The sequence below is a fragment of the Ictidomys tridecemlineatus genome, chromosome 9 (genome assembly GCF_052094955.1).
Source record: "Ictidomys tridecemlineatus isolate mIctTri1 chromosome 9, mIctTri1.hap1, whole genome shotgun sequence".
In the NCBI taxonomy this organism is placed as follows: domain Eukaryota; kingdom Metazoa; phylum Chordata; class Mammalia; order Rodentia; family Sciuridae; genus Ictidomys; species Ictidomys tridecemlineatus.
In genome coordinates this window covers 52635927-52652979 of record NC_135485.1, presented here as the reverse complement: position 1 = coordinate 52652979, position 17053 = coordinate 52635927, and the positions used below count along the sequence as shown (strand labels likewise).

The window sequence follows — 17053 nt, the reverse complement described above, 5'->3', positions numbered from 1 at the left end:
GTGCATCTCATACAAACACAGTTCCTTATATTGTGTCCAATTCACTATGTACTTAATAAAAAGAATGCATAAAATTTTGTGTAGGTATATGCTAATATAAAACTGTTTGATGTAAAAATCATTGAGTTCCTAATATATCCTAGGAACTCTTCTATATACTTTGCATAAAGTCAGGAACAAAAGAAAAATTCTTTTGTTCCTGACTTTATGCAAAGTATATAGAAGGGAGACATAACAAAGATGACAAGTTATATATGTAGCTAGTGACAAGTACTAAGGAGAAAACCAAATTGGAAAAGGGGGATAGAAAGTCTTGGTAGGGATAGAGAGTCAACACTAGATTATGGCCAGAAAACCCTCCTTGAGCAGAAGAACAAAAAAGTAAAGGAAATGAGGAAATGAATAGGCAGATAGAGGGCATTGGAGAACTTGTAATGAGAACATGTATGGAATATTTTTTAAAAATAACAAACAGGACATTGTAGGTAGAGTGAGAAATTTTGTGGACCTGAAGTCAGAGTAGCAAATGGATCAGATAATAGAGGACTTTTAGAAGAAATATGAGGACTTCAAAATCCATTTACTCTGGATTTTAGCCTCAGTCCTGATAACATATGAAAAATGGATTTTCTCTGTTACTTTAAAGAATTACAAGAATAACAAAATATATGATAAGAAAATGTTCAGATATTACTAAGCAAGAAATGCAGAAGAGTGATCCCTGGGAGAAAGGGAAAAAACAAAATGAATACAAGGGTATTTAAGCTTATTATCTGGAAAGAATTTACACATGGCTGCTGAGGAATATGGGGCCTAAAGAGAGTAATGAGGAGGTGGGAGGAGGAGGACACAGAGCAAGGTGGGGTGTCCCTTGCCTTCCACCCACTAGCTGAACCTGAAAGAGATGTGATAATAGATCATCATGTTTCCAATAATACATTTTGAGAACTTCAAAACCAAAATGTCATTCACTGCTTGGAATGATGAAGGATCAGTTCAGGAAGGTAGGTAACCAGTGGCACCAGGTACGTGTCCACCGGAGTCCTCTCCAACTTCACAACTGTCAACGTTGAAAAGCACCCTGTTTCCTATGCCATGGACACTGCTTTATTACTTTTCTCTTATGGCCAGCCATCTATTGAAATCTGTAAATGCCAGGACTTGCAGGGATAGAGGACCTACTTACTATAAAGATATAAGTGGGATGGGGAGGGGATCCTGTCCAATGGCAATGACCAGCAGTCTTCTTGGGTGGCTCTTTTGATCTGTTTTGTCCTTCAGCACCTTACCAATGGTGAGCACATGGAATGTTGTCTCTTTACTGATGACTGATGGTGTGTCATCGCAGGCTCTGCTGCCCATCCTCCCAGAGATGACTTACTCTTTTTTCTATGAGGCATATTGCAACCATAAGTCAGAGACTTTCAATTCATGGTCCCTCTAGAGGACTAATCTCTTCACACCATTGACTTTTCCACTGATGACTATGTGACATGTTCTTACTCAATGCAAAAAAAAAAGTGGTTCTTTCATGTAAACAAGGGCTGTACTTTTAGAAAAACATCCTGGCTATATTGTCAGTGCAGGAGGAAGACCATCACTGTCTTCCAGAAGTCATGTTCACTGATGTGTGGACCATGGCAGCTTTTGGTATGAGAATGACACTGTGTTGGTTCTTTTCCTGATATGCAAAGGGACAAGACAATCATGTTCAACCCCTATATGGATCCTTTCATCAATCCCTGAAACACCAGCTGCTGATATACCTGGGATACCAGGAAGAACAGGATGGTAGCGCAATGGCCAAGATGTCCTTCTTCCTGTCCTCTGACCAACTGTAGCAGCTATACAAGTGGAAAAAGAAGCCTATGGAGGAAAACCATATTTATTGAGTGGACCAGTGAGTCTGTAGTGACAGATTCACCTTAGATTGCTTCTTGAGGTATTAGTTTGGAAACTCAGATCAGCCAGCAAAGAAGTAAACTACAAAGTCAGCTGAATCTAGGATCTCTCATTGACCTGCTGCTGATATTGCTGTTGAGAGAAATTGTATAGGGTGTGTTTTCACAATCCCTCACTAGCCTCTTGTAACATTTCTTTGTGGTATTCTCTATAGTGACAACAGAGATGATTGCTGTGTTTGAAAATATGTTTATGGACTTTTGAGTTCTTTGGAACTTCTGTGATCTCTTCCATAATGCTGCTCTGCACAGTGAAGTCCAGTTTCCGTGCTCAGCTTCTAGCAATAAGGCTGCAAGCCAGATCCAATGCTAGTTCAAAGACACAATGATAAATGCAAGTACAGAGAGTACACAGACATTGTGAGCTGATTGCTGGGTCAGCTCCCCATCCGTACCCAGTCTTAGAGTGGTATCTCCTATCTGGATTTACCTCTCTTTAGCTCTGAAGACAAGTGGGTGTCAGTCACAGAGCAACCCAGGATTTGTGGAGAACACCTCATAAGGTTCTATGCATGGGACTTTGCATTGCTCAAGCTTGAGATCCAGGCAACTTAATGAGCATTTCCATGAGATACAAACTTTGAGGCCTCCTTGCCTTCACATTGTACCCTTTTAAGCCTTTTGCTATTTCTGTGCAGAGGATGGATGCTGATTGTGTTGTCAAGTTACATAAATGAAACTGCTGCATGTAGAACACCCAGGTTATTTGGCCTTTTAGGACTTTGCCTGCTTAATTTCAGTGGACAGTAGAGTCCCTGCTGCTGACTACCAGCTCTGTGGGTTCTGTACTGGTGTACCTCACATGTGAGAGTGCTAAGAAGGAGCAGGGGCCTCAACCTTTTAGGACTTATTATTGTGTACAGTACCCCTACTGATTGATTTAAAGTCCTATTGCCTTTTCCCTGAGTGAATTCCCAGGATTAATTAAATCCATTCTATTCTTGTTTATTTAGGTTATGTGTTTATTTTTTTATGTGAACATAAATAGCATTATATACCTCAACCCCCTTTGTGTCATTTCTTTTGCATTATTGTATGTACCCAAAGTAGGAAAATCTTTAATCATTAGAACTTTGAACATCGGTCTTACTTATCCAACAAGCAGTCTTATTTATGAGAAAAAATTTAAAGCCTTGATATTTTCTAACTTAAAAAAAAAATCCAACTCAAACCAAACCAAACAAATAAACAAACAAGCAAAAAACCCTGAAGAATCAAGAGAGTAGGTTATCTAGGTGATTCTCTTGGGAAGATATAATTGAAATTAGTAGAGGCAAGTGTGTAAAGTTAACCCAGAACATTGAAGTAAAGTAAATTTCAGATAGGAGAAAATCACTCAGAGAAAGAATTCTGGAGACCTATTCAAGGTTGAGATAAAATTCTACAGAGTTTTGATTAGCTAAATGTGGAGAAAATCCATGAAGCTTGGGAAAGAATATTAGAAAGCAGTAGGATGTATAATTTCTGAAGCTGAAAGAGGACTTGAAAAGACTGTGCTGACACAGGAGAGTGGCATGCAGGTGGAATACATGCACCATTGTTGGAGTACTTGGAAAAGTTTTGCGTTAGTAGTAGGTTAAGTTTAGTTCTAAGTGAAAAGGCTCTGTACTCTCGATTGCCTAATAAGCCTTAAAAGTCTCTAAAATGCAAAAGAATTCAAAAGTAACTTCATTATTATCCATAGAACAAATCCATAACATTTAAATTAAGTAAAAAAACATCCAGTACCCAAAAAAGACAAAATCTCAATGCTTTCTACATAATTTAAAAAATTACTAGGCATGGAACAAAAATGAAAACATGGTTTATAATGAAACCATAGTCAATCAACGTAAATGGACTAATGATAGAATTTGTAAACAGGGTATTAAAATTATCTTAATAATTATTATGTGTTTAAATAGGGAAAATGAATATTATATTTGAAAATATAAAATCTGAAGTGAAAAGTACACTGGATTGGATTAACATCCTACTAGATAATGAGGAAAAGAAGATTAGGGAACTTGAAAATACAGCATTAAACCTATCAAAATAAGAATGAAACAAAACTAAATAATGCTTCACTGACAATAAAGTGTGCAACATATGTGGGACAATCTCAAATAGAAGACATATGTAATTTTTACTGAAGGTGAAGAAGAAGGGTTAAAAAAACTTTAAAAAATTCTAAAATTAGGAAAACTAGGCAAGTACAAGAACATGAATAAAACTAAGTACATCATAAACAAATTGCTTATGAGCAGTGATAAAGAGAACATTTACAAGTAGCCAGAGGAAAAATAAACATGGTTATATACAGAATAGTAAATATGTGAATGATAGCTGATTTGATATTATAAAAATATTAGTCAGAAGACAGTGGAGAAATAGGTGCTAAAAAATATCAGAGAAAGGTCAGCCTCTTCAAAAATGGTGTTTGATATCCATTTTTAGAAGATATGAGAAAGTTCATTATGTTGATCCTTCTCACCATGTATCAAATCACTGAAAATGGACCAAAAACTTAACTGTAAGATCTGAAACTATGAAATTGCTAGAAGAAAACTAGGGAAAAAAACTTTAAAATATCTTTATAGGCAATGCTTTATATACCATCCCCAAAGCACAAGAAATAAAAGCAAAAATTAAATTTAAAAAAGAATTATATCAAACTAAGAAGCTCTGTATAGCAAAGGAAATAATTGACAGAGTAAAGAGACAACCTGAAGAATAGGAGAAAATATTTGCCAGCTATTTGTCTGATGAAGGATTATTATCCAGAATACCTTAGGACCTTAAAAAATGTCCACAAGGAACAAGTAATTTAATTAAAACTTGATCAAATGGTCTTAATAGACACTTCCAAAAACAAAACAAAAAAGGGCAAACAAATATATGAAAAAATGATCAATATCATTAGCCACCAGGGAAATACAAATCAAAACTACCACTTCACCCCAATTAGAATGGCTATTATCAAAGAAACAAAACAAACAACAAGTGTTGGTGAAAATGAGGAGAAAAGCAGCTCCATACATCATTGATGAGAATATAAATTAGTACAGCTATGGAGAACAGTATGAAAATTCCTCAAAAAAATATAGTTCCAGCTTTTCTCACTTCTGTGCATATATCCAATATATTCAAAGGAAATAAAGCCAACATGCCCAAGAGATAGCTGCACACCTATGTTTATTGTGACACCATTCATAATAGCTAAGGTATAGATTCAAAGTTGTCAACCATCAATGCATAAATTGAGAAAGAAAACTTGGTGTATATACCAATGGTTTTTTTTTTTTTCATCCATAAAGAATGAAATCCTGCCAGCTGCAGCAAAAGAGATGGTACTGGAAATCTTAGGTTAAGTGAAATAAGTCATACTCAGAAAGATAAAAAATGCTCTCTCTTAAACGTGGAAGCTAAAAAAAAAAAGTCAATCTGAATGTAGAATAGTAATTACTAAAGTGCGGTGGTAATGGAGGCATAAAGGGAGGTTGGATAATGAGTAGCAAAAACAGTTAGAAGGAATAAGTTCTCATTTTCTAGAACCAGTGGAATTACTAGTGTTCACAATAATCTATTATGTATTTTATGAAGTTGTAGAAGAAAGGAGTTTGAGGAATCCAAAATTTAAGAAATTATAAGAAAGAAATGCTAATTAGCATCTGACTTGAATATTATGCATAATGTATATATTTGTTGAAATTTTACATTGAACCTCATTAATATGTACAATTAATGTTAATTTTAAAAATAAAAATCAAGAACTGAAAGAAAAATAATGTCAAACATTTTATAACCAATGAAAAAGTATTTTTAAAGTAAAGAAAAAATAACTTTTTCAGAATCACAAAACTGAAAGAATATCTTTCAATATTGTATTGCATGACATAAAATTAATGCAATTCCTTCATGCAGAAAGAAAATGAAATCCAAATCTACTCAAAGAAAGCAAATTAGAAATGATATATATGTGGGGGAAATATAAATTATATATGTATGAAACTTTTTAAAATTTGACTTTGTTTAAAAAATTAATGTTTTCTCTGAGCTTCAATATGTAGAAATAAAATGTATGATAAAAATAACACAAAGGCTGGAAAATGAAAAATTGAAAGCTACTTTTGCAACATTTCTATGTTATATACATAATGGTAAACAGCAATTACTGTTGTTTGTATTTTTGATAACTGTCATTCTGACTGGAGTGAGATGAAATCTTAGATTGGTTTTGATTTGCATTTCTATAATTGCTAGTGATGATGAACATTTTTTCATAGGTTTGTTGATTAATTGTATATTCTCTTCTGAGAAGTATCTCTTCAGTTCCTTGGTCTGTTTATTGATTTTTTTTTTTTTTTAGTGTTTAGGTTTTTGAGTGCTTTATATATCCTAGAGATTATTGCTCTATCTAATGTGCTTGTGGTAAGGATTTGCTCCCATTCTGTACACTCTCTATTCACCTCACTGATTCTTTCTTTTGCTGAGAAGAAGCTTTTTAGTTTGAATCTATCCCATTTATTGATCCTTGGTTTGAATTCTTGAACTTCTGGAGTCTTATTAAGAAAGTTGGGGCCTAATCTGACATGATGGAGATTTGGGCCTACTTTTTCTTCTATTAGGCCACAAGGTCTCTGGTCTAATTCCTAGGTTCTTGAACCACTTTGAGTTGAGTTTTGTGCATGGTGAGAGATAGAGGTTTAATTTCATTTTCTTACATGTGGATTTCCAGTTTTCCCAGCACGGTTTGTTGAAGAGACTATCTTTTCTCCAATCTACATTTCTGGTGCCATTGTCCAATATAAGATAACTGTAGGTATGTGGGTTAGTCTCTGTGTCTTCTATTCTGTACTATGATCTATAGGTCTATTTTGGTGCCAATACCATGCTGATTTTGCTACTTGCTCTGTAGTATAGTTTCAGGATCTAGAATAGAAATGCCACCAGCTTCTGTCTTCTTGCTAAGTATTGCTTTGGCTATTCTGGGTCTCTTATTTTTCCAGATGATTTTCATGACTGCTTTTTCTATTTCTCTGAGAAATGTCATTGGGATTTTTTTTTATTGGTTTTTCAAAACATTACAAAGCTCATGACATATCATCTTTCATACATTTGAATCAAGTGGGTTATGAACTCCCATTTTTACCCCAAATACAAATTGCAGAATCACATCGGTTACATTGGGATTTTGATTGGGATTGCATTGAATGTGTATAGTGCTTTTGGTAGTATTTTGACAATATTAATTCTGCCTATCCAAGAAAAAGGTAGATCTTTCCATCTTCTAAGGTTTTCTTTAATTTCTTTAGCATGCTGAAGTTTCCATTGTAAAGGTCTTTCACCCAGGAATCTCCATACTGCTTTCCAAATTGGCGGCACCAATTTGCAGTCCCACCAGCAATGTACAAGTGTACCCTTTTCTCTACATCCTCGCCAGCACTTGTTGTTGTTTGACTTCATAGTGGCTGCCAATCTTACTGGAGTGAGATGGTATCTTAGGGTGGTTTTGATTTGCATTTCTCTGACTGCTAGAGATGGTAAGCATTTTTTCATGTACTTGTTGACTGATTGTATATCCTCCTCTGAGAAGTGTCTGTTCAGGTCCTTGGCCCATTTGTTTATTGGGTTATTTGTTATCTTATTGTCTAATTTTTTGAGTTCTTTGTATACTCTGGATATTAGGGCTCTATCTGAAAGCAGTATGGAGATTCCTGGGAAAGCTGGGAATGGAACCACCATTTGACCCTGCTATTGCCCTTCTTGGACTATTCCCTGAAGACTTTAAAAGAGCATGCTACAGGGATACTGCCACATCGATGTTCATAGCAGCACAATTCACAATAGCTAGACTATGGAACCAACCCAGATGCCCTTCAATAGATAAATGGATAAAAAAAAATGTGGCATTTATACACTATGGAATATTACGCAGCACTTAAAAATGACAAAATCATGGAATTTGCAGGGAAATGGATGGCACTAGAGCAGATTATGCTTAGTGAAGCTAGCCAATCCCTAAAAAACAAATACCAAATGTCTTCTTTGATATAATGAGAACAACTATGAACAGAGCAGGGAGGAAGAGCAGGAAGAAAAGATTAACATTAAACAGAAACATGAGATGGGTGGGAAAGGGAGAGAAAAGGGAAATTGCATGGAAATGAAGGGAGACCCTCATTGCTATACAAAATTACATATAAGAGGTTGTGAGGGGAATGGGAAAATAAACAAGGAGAGAAATGAATTACAGTAGATGGGGTAGAGAGAGAAGATGTGAGGGAAGGGGAGGGGGGATAGTAGGGGATAGCAAAGGTAGCAGAATACAACAGTTACTAATAGGGCATTATGTAAAATTGTGGATGTGTAACCGACATGATTCTGCAATCTGCATTTGGGGTAAAATTGGGAGTTCATAACCCACTACAATCCAATGTATGAAATATGATATGTCTAGAGCTTTGTAATGTTGTGAACAACCAATAAAAAAAAGGTCTTTCACCTTTTTTATTGAGTTTATTCCCAAGTATTTCATTTTTTTGAGGCTATTGTAAATGGGGTGGTTTTCCTAGTTTCTCTTTATGAGGATTTGTCACTGTTGTACAGAAATGCCTTTGATTTATGAGTGTTGACTTTATATCCAGCTACTTTGCTGAATTCATTTATTAGTTCTAGGAGATTTCTGGTGAAATGTTTTGGGTCTTCTATGTATAGAATCATATCATCTGCAAATAGTGATAATTTGAGTTCTTCTTTTCCTATCCATATCTTTTTAATTTCTTTCATCTATCTTATTGATCTGGCTATCGTTACAAGAACTTTGTTAAGTAGAAGTGGTGAAAAAGGAGATTATTGTCGTTCCAGTTTTTAGAGGGAATGTTTTCAATTTTTCTCCATTTAGAATGATGTTGGCTTTTTACATCATTATTATATATATATATATATATATATATATATTTAAGATACCTTTTACAGTGTTGAGGTATGTTTCTGATATATGATCATCTCAATAGATGCAGACAAAGCATTTGATAAAATACAGCATCCCTTCATGTTCACAATGCTAGAAAAACTAGGGATATATGCATGGTCAATTTTACTTTCAAGATTATATATTTTGTCTTTATTGTCTGAAGTTCTGTCTTTCAAGTGGTCTAGTCTGTTGGTGATGCTTTCTGTTAAATTTATAATTTGGTTTACTGAGTTCTTCATTTTGAGAATTTCTGCTTGTTTTTTTTCCCACACTCTTTAAGTCTTTATTGAAGTGATCTTTCACTTCCTGTATCTTTTCTTTGACTTCACTCCTTATACTATCCTGTACTTCACAGATCAATTTAACTATGAACATTTGAACTCCTTCTTGGAGATTTCTTCTACTGTGTTGTCAGTGACTTTTGTTGTTGAAGAATCTTGGTTTGTTTGGGGTGCTTTATTCCCTTGTTTTTCATTTTTTTTTTGTGTGTTTTCCTTTCTAGAAGGATGGACCTAAGGCAGCACAAATTCTACCCTGTAGACCTATAGTGTCCCTCACCTTTAATGGTGAGACCAATATCAATATCACCCAGTGTGTGTGTAGCCTTAAAGCTAATAGCTCCCACTAAGGCATCTACTGCTTTCTCACATTAAACCAAAATGATGAATTCAATAACTATGTATAGTATAAACAGAAAATTTGTTAAAATGGTTTAAAATTTCAAATAGTGGATGAGAGAACAGAGGTAGCACAGTACGTGATGTTTCCTAGGCAGAAGAGGGAAGATAGAAGCAAAAATTCAGAGGAAGTGTGGAAGAAGTGCCAACAGAGATTGGCTGTTGGTTGAAGAAATGTTGGAAAGAAAATCCAAGAAAACAGAGGAAGAGAGAGGAAGAATATGAGCAAAGAGAAAAAATTAAAGACATAAGAATACAACAAAAATTCAAAACACCAGTCATATATCATTGTCCTCCACACACTGATGCATAAAAAACATCCTGTTCCAAATATGGTAGTGATATTAACAAATCAAAAATAAAATAAAATAAAATAAATATCTCTGGAAAGTTGAACTATCTCCATCAGTGTTCAAAAGTTTCTCAGCTCTGTCTCTGATGTCTCTCAGGATCACCAGACCCAGATCAGCCTTCGCAGACCCAGTCACTATCCCACAGATCTGAGCTTCAGATACCTCAAGCTCCACCATGCTGCAGTCCCAAGATCTCAATGCTGGTTCTACTTGCAGAGAGACCACCAGGATTACACTCATGTAAAGGAGCAACCCCAGATGCAGCAACAAGACAGGGGCCACCAGCACTCACAGCAGGAGGATCTCAGGAACCTCCAAACCTGCAGGCATCCCTACAATGGACCTGCAGGTCTCAGCTGGAGTCCCCAGAGAGAGGCTTTGGTAAACCTGCTGGCACTGGCCCCTGGGCCCTGGCTGGTGTGCCAAAATGCATGCAGCTACATGCAACCAAACCTGGAGTGTCTCCTGCAGCAGTCCTCTAGGCTGTGGTGGTAGCGGGAGTAGTGGCAGTCGTTGGCAGCAGGCAGCTGGTCAGCAGCAGCAGTGGCTGCAGCTGTCGGGGCAGCATCACCTGGCAATCTCTGGGAATCAGAAGTGGTGTTGCCATCAGTTGGGGCTGGGGCAGCGGTGTTTTCTGTGGCAGCAGCGAGTGGTTGCAGCTGCAAGGGCAGCAGCACCCAGAAAGACGACTTCTGGGCGATGTTGAGGTGGCAGCAGTGGCATCAGAGGCAGCTGTGATGGCAGTAGTGGTGTAGTGGTGTAGGCTGCAGCTGATTGGACATGAGACCTCCGTTTGTCATTGGCAGTGACCTTGGAGATAGGGTTGAAGGTATCTTGACTGTGCCCAGAGAAATGACGTCAGGGCCAGAAGGGACATCTGTGGCAGCTGATAAAACATTCTCATAATTAAACTTAAATATGACTAATACATTATATGTCGTCACGTAGTTATTAGGAAACTCTATTAGAAATTTAATTTACTTTCTTTAATTTTTTAGGGGTTTAGTTTCCTCAATGTAAGTCGTGGGTCAACATGATATTAGACAAAAAGAAAAAAAAACATATAGTTTTTAACTATATATCAAAGCATATGTGTGTAAAAATACTCATCCTTCCAACAGTCAATATTCTCAGAAATGAATATCAAATAATCATTTGTAACCTTCAGGCAAGTTACATAACCTGATTGTGACCCATGGGAAAGAGAATACCAGGCAGTACAACCTGGGAGCATGTTCGAAATGCAAATTCCTAGTCTTCCTTTCCAAACTTGCTGAATCAAAACCTAGAAATGCATCAGGAAAATGCATTTTAACAATGTCTTCAGGTGATTTTTTTTGTGTGCTCTAAAGTTGAAGTAAGTAACCACATAATGGACTATAAATGCGTTGCCTATCTTTTCAACTAATGCCATAACTAAACCTGTAGTTTAAATTTGGATCAGATATTTTAAGGAAATAATTATTAAGTAAATCTTATACATTATGTTGTAGGAGCCCCATTGAAAAATATGGTTATTTTCTGGGAACAGTTTATGAAAAATTCTATGACATTTATTTACTTAATGAAAAACAATCTCATTTTCCTTCTAGAATTTCAAAAATGAAAAATAATGTAACAGATAACATGTGACTGTCTTAGATAATATCAAAACTGTTTGGCATTGTTGATACATGGTGACTAGCTCTATTCCATCTCTTGAAGAACCTCCTGAATAATTGGTGAAACAGGCTAGGGTAAAGGTAACCACAGAGAGAAATCTAAGAGAAAGTTAATGATAAGAACTTAAAATGGGAGAAGAAGGTTCACTCTGCAGCTGCTGATTTGGAATTTACCAGATTATTGATCATCCAGGAATGATGTGTAAATTCAGATTAATAAACCTAGGATAAATCCTACAGATAGCATTGATGAAATTGTGAAAGGATATTAAGAAGCCCATGGAAATTTCTGAGAAGAAAAAGAATGGCAGAGGAGAAGAGAATTTCGAAGCAATTAATATTAATATTATGGAAGCCAAGTAGATGAAATTTCAAGAGGAAAAGTTTAATGCCTACAAACAAATGTTGCAGTGAACTTGTATTTTGCTTAAAGTCATAAAACTGCAGTTTTATTATCTGGAAGGTGTTATCATGATAGGTATAGCAGTATTAAATGAGAATGTGTATAAATCAAACTGCAAGTGGACATGGCTCAAGTATAAACTTTAAGTGTCATCATTGTCATTTTTAGCATTACGATTTTAATTTGTCTCCTTATAGTCTTCATTGGAAAGATGATCCTCATGAAAAAATTCTGTAAGAATGATATAGAAAATGAAAAACAAAAGATCAATTAGAAAATGTTTTTGGACCACGTGAGTATCATCTTAGTGCTCATGAATGCAAGGAGAGAGAAGTTTTGTATAGAAGATTTCTATACAACATAATGGACTGGGAGCTTAAAGTGTTCATACCAAAAAGACATATATCATTGTCCAAAGTTGATTGTTTTCTGGAGTTGACTGCTGAGTCAGATGTGTTAGCTGCTTCACCTAATTAATGACGTATTATCTCAACTTTTTGGAGGAAAAGAATGAGAGGTGTAGGTGTAGGACCAAATACAAGGAAAGATTTTGTAAGCAATGTTGTATTCCTCATTTAGAAAATATGAAATGAGTATTTGCTTGTAGATTTGTCTTTCTTTGTGAGAGGAGCTGTGTAAAAATAGGGAGGATGTCACACCTAGACGGTATAGACCATAGGAAACTTGAAGATGGATTCATTGATGTTTAGTGATTGATTGCAGTTATTTTAAGTATTATTGAGTGACGAAATAAAGGCTTTGATTATCCAAAAAGAGGTGAGATAAATAATGAGTAGTTAGCATGAAACAATATGGAGATATTAAGGATCTTGAGGTTTATGTAAGCTAAAATGTAAGTAAAATTCCTTCAACTCCTGCCTACTTTCCAAAATACTAATGAAATCATGTCCTTCTCCAGTGGTGTCCATCTTACCCACAATCTGTACTTCATCTACAGAACTTTAATTATCAGCACACCCCTTTTTATGAAACCTAAATTATTTTTGTCAACTTCTTGACATCTCTACCTGTTCTGTTCTTCTTGAAGTTTTCCTAAATTCAGCAAAGTAATTTCTACCACAACGAATTTGCACTTTCTCTTGCTTTTGCATGAAAGTTTCTTTCTTTATGCTTGCTCAATCCTAAATCCATATGCTCTCAAACATGTCACTATACTAGAAAATATGCCATTTTATGTAAAACTGTCTCTGTGCCTCTGCCTTTCCTTCTAGTTTTAAGCACACATATCACTTCCTAACATAGTAATTTATTCCCATCCACTTTACTCAAACATAAAGCAAACTCCATGAAAGCAGAATTTTGTTTTATATTCAGGCTCTGCCTGTAGCTAGTGACTGTCACTGAACAAACACTCGAGGAGTGAAATTCCTTTCTGACAGCACTGATGGAAGTAGTAGAGTCTGTTCTCAGTGTGGCCATTCTGCTGGAAGGGGATTCTGGTGTTATCTTCTTGCATTTAAGGACTGAGACAGAATGTGTAAAGTACATGGAGATTTAGGATACATGCAGTAGAAAAAAATATGAATGAGTAGATTGAATATTTGAATAACTAAGTTAAATAATATACTTGAGGTTGGGGAGCAAATATTTGGAGAATGTGAAATGTGACAGACTACATGGAATTAATTGACTTCAAGGACCTCTTATCTAAAGTTGCTTTGGTGTTACCCAAATGAGGAAAAGGAAGTGATTAAAGTAAATATGAAAGCATAAATGAAGACCATACATATAAGATGATGCTTGAAATTTATTGATTTGAGAAAAGAAATTAATTTTTGTTACACAGAATCATGAGCATTACCAGATTAATAATTTGAAACTGTCTGATTGAACATTAATTAGAAAGGTAAGTATGATGAAGAAAATATACTACATCATGGTTTTGTAGCTTTTTTGATAATTTACCAACACATGATGGGAGCTTACTGTGATATCAGGGAGAAAGCACATGTAGTAATTGCATTTTCGAGTCAAACCTGTGAAGAAATAGAAAATAACAGATTATCTCTATAATTCATAATACTTTAATAACAATTTTATTTGGCCTGGTGTAGACTAGCAACATATAGATGAGTTTAGTGAGTATAATCGAGTGTCCAAAAGTATATCTCATACAGAAATGACAATGAAATATTATTAAGTAAAAATATGAAGAAATTGAAGATATCATCCAACTTCTACAATTGAACTTTGTTTAGGTTTATTGCCAACATATTTCATTACACCCTAACATATATCTTAGACATTTCTTTTATATTTCTCTACCCCAAATAATATTCTAATATTTCTTTTACTGAATAAATATCTTCAGCTGCTACCTAATGCCGAATGTTCAAATTCTTCACTTTCATTAAAGACAATAGGAGATCACTTAAAAATAATATTCCAATGCAATTAAAAAGAAAAGCAATGCTATGGAGTGTTTCATAGTTTAATTCTGTGACATTTCTCTCTTATCTGTAAAAATATGAATGTAATTTATATTTAAACATTTAATCTTTCATTGAATTTGGCACATTTGAAGTGGAATCTAAAGAGGTAAAATTGATTTTCTAAAAATTAAAACAATATTTCTATAACTTCTTGTTTGTATTCTTTTTTTGGGGGGTGTCATAATTGCTGTCATAATTGCTCCCTAGATTTCTTAATGTAAGACTTTCATATTTATTGGGTTATGAATCATAAGGGGATATTATTAAGATTCTTACTCCTAAGGTCTAAATGTGGCTTCATGTTCTAAATTTGTCACAAGTCTGCAAATGGTGCTTGTGCAGCTGCTCCAGATATTAAATTTTAGGGGGAGAAGTTTGAAACAGCATCCAGGACAGCTCTAATGGCTGTATTATGTAGCCATAATCTTTTGTGTGGTATGTCTTTTAATAGTTTCACTAATTCTATATGGTGATTATGTATTATAATTATTTTAAAAATTTTTTAGTTGTTGATGAACCTTTATTTATTAATTTATTATATATATATAATAATAATTATATATTTATTAATTTATATGTGGTGCTGAGAATTGAACCCAGTGCCTCACACACGGTAGGTAAGTGCTCTACCACTGAGCCACAATCTCAGACAATGATTATGTATTATTATAATCCCTATTTGGTTAATGGCCGAGCTGAGTTTTAGGAAGTATTCAGAATCCTTTGAGGTCAGCAGACCAGTGGTTGTCAGGCCACTATCCTGACACTCCCTACCCCTAACCAGATTCTTAGCCAGAAGCAGAACAGATGTTTCCTCTCAGAAGCATTTAGATAGATGAATCAACTTCAGAAGAGCTTTTTAACTGGATATTTTTTAAAAAAAGAAAAACAATTTTAAGTCTAATTTTTGTATTCTCTTATAGCTGTAAGTATTGACACAGAAAGTTTAAAAAGTATCTATCTATCTATTTACATATCCATCTATCTATCTCATAGGACCCAGCTCACCTCTTTATCATCTAAGTGGTTACTGAGGAGGAAGGTAAGGAAATTCCTGGGAAAATGAATCCGATTGTGCACTCTCTGGATATGATGGTAATGATGGTGAGTCTTGTACCAGATCCCTGCCATACCGTCCCTGCATATACATGGAAGAGAAATGAGATTTGAAACATTAATGCAAGTACTTTTCAATAATTGTCATTGAAGTCTACATGATTTAAATCATTAAGGCCTTATATGTCCATTATATGATTATGTTTTCAAACTTTTGTGTAGGTTTTAACTTTTTTATATGAAAAAGTTTTAGAAAGATAAAGTGATAAAGCATTTACATATACTGTTACTAAAAATGTTTTGGTTCAATAATACTTATGGGATCATTGATTACAGCCAACAACTTAAAGTGGGCAATGAATCTTTTTTATATTACCTCCAAGGCACTACCTTGCCGATCTTTGAATAGTATAGGAGGACACATCAATAGCAGAAAGTCTTTCACTATGAAGGATACTCTATAAAATTAGTAAAAACAAATAACCTACCAGATGTAGAAATACTAACGTGGAGATGCAAGAAACATGAAAAATTAAGGTAATAGCATGTTTCCAAAGGAACACAATAACCCTCTAACAACAGATCCCAAAGCAAAGTAAATAAATGAATTTCACAAATGAACAAGAGACGAAAAAGGGAAAAGGGCATAAAGAACTATCAGAAACAAATTAACAGAATGACAGTGTATGTCTATCTCTCTGTCATATCTTCAAGTAGAGATTAAATTCTCAAACGTTTTAGATGGCTGAATAGATTAAGAACCAAACACAACAAAACAGATTCCATGTAATTTATCAAAATATCTATGACATTATTCACAGAACAAGAAAATACAATTACACAGTTCACAAGGAGCCACAAAACAGACAAAGCAAACTTGAACAAACAAATAAAAACAATGAGAACAACAAAATCAAAGCTGGAGGCATTATAATACCTGGGTTAAAAATGTACGGATAGTAACATGAGCATCATGATACTGGCATAAAAATACAGAAAAAAAATTGGAGAAGAATAGAAAACACAGAAGTAAATCTGAATATTCATGGCAAACTGATATTTTAATATTTGACAAAGGAAGGAAGAAAATGTAGTACAGAAAGGAAAGTCTCCTTAATAATTATGGCCTGAAAATCTCACTATGCATATGAAGAAGAAAGAAACTAGACCCCTATATATCATTATCTACAAAAAATCAATTAAAAGTTGATTAATGACTTAAAACAAAAGCAAAGTTGTTGTGCACAGTTACATCCATATACAAAATATTTTTTGAAAAGCCAAGGGGATAATCAACAGAAGGAAAAGTCAACCCGCAGAAAGCATATTTGTTTTTCAATTTCCAGAACATGTTAGGAACTAAAACTAGTGAAATGCACTTAACCTGATTTTTTTTTAAAATGTGTAAGTGGCCTCAACAGGTATTTTTGAAAACATGACATATAAATTAATAACAAGAATATTAAAAAATGTTCAACGTCACTAATCCTCAGGAACTTTCATATTAAAGCCACACTTACATATCATCTCGTTC

At 34.7% G+C, this 17053-nt stretch overlaps 2 pseudogenes; both read left to right on the top strand.

The window, feature by feature from the left end:
- The first annotated feature begins 983 nt into the window (after positions 1-983).
- On the top strand, positions 984-1892 carry LOC101959261 (DET1 homolog pseudogene; annotated as a pseudogene).
- A 205-nt stretch (positions 1893-2097) lies between these two features.
- Positions 2098-2638, top strand: LOC144364667 (DET1 homolog pseudogene; annotated as a pseudogene).
- Positions 2639-17053: the final 14415 nt, after the last annotated feature.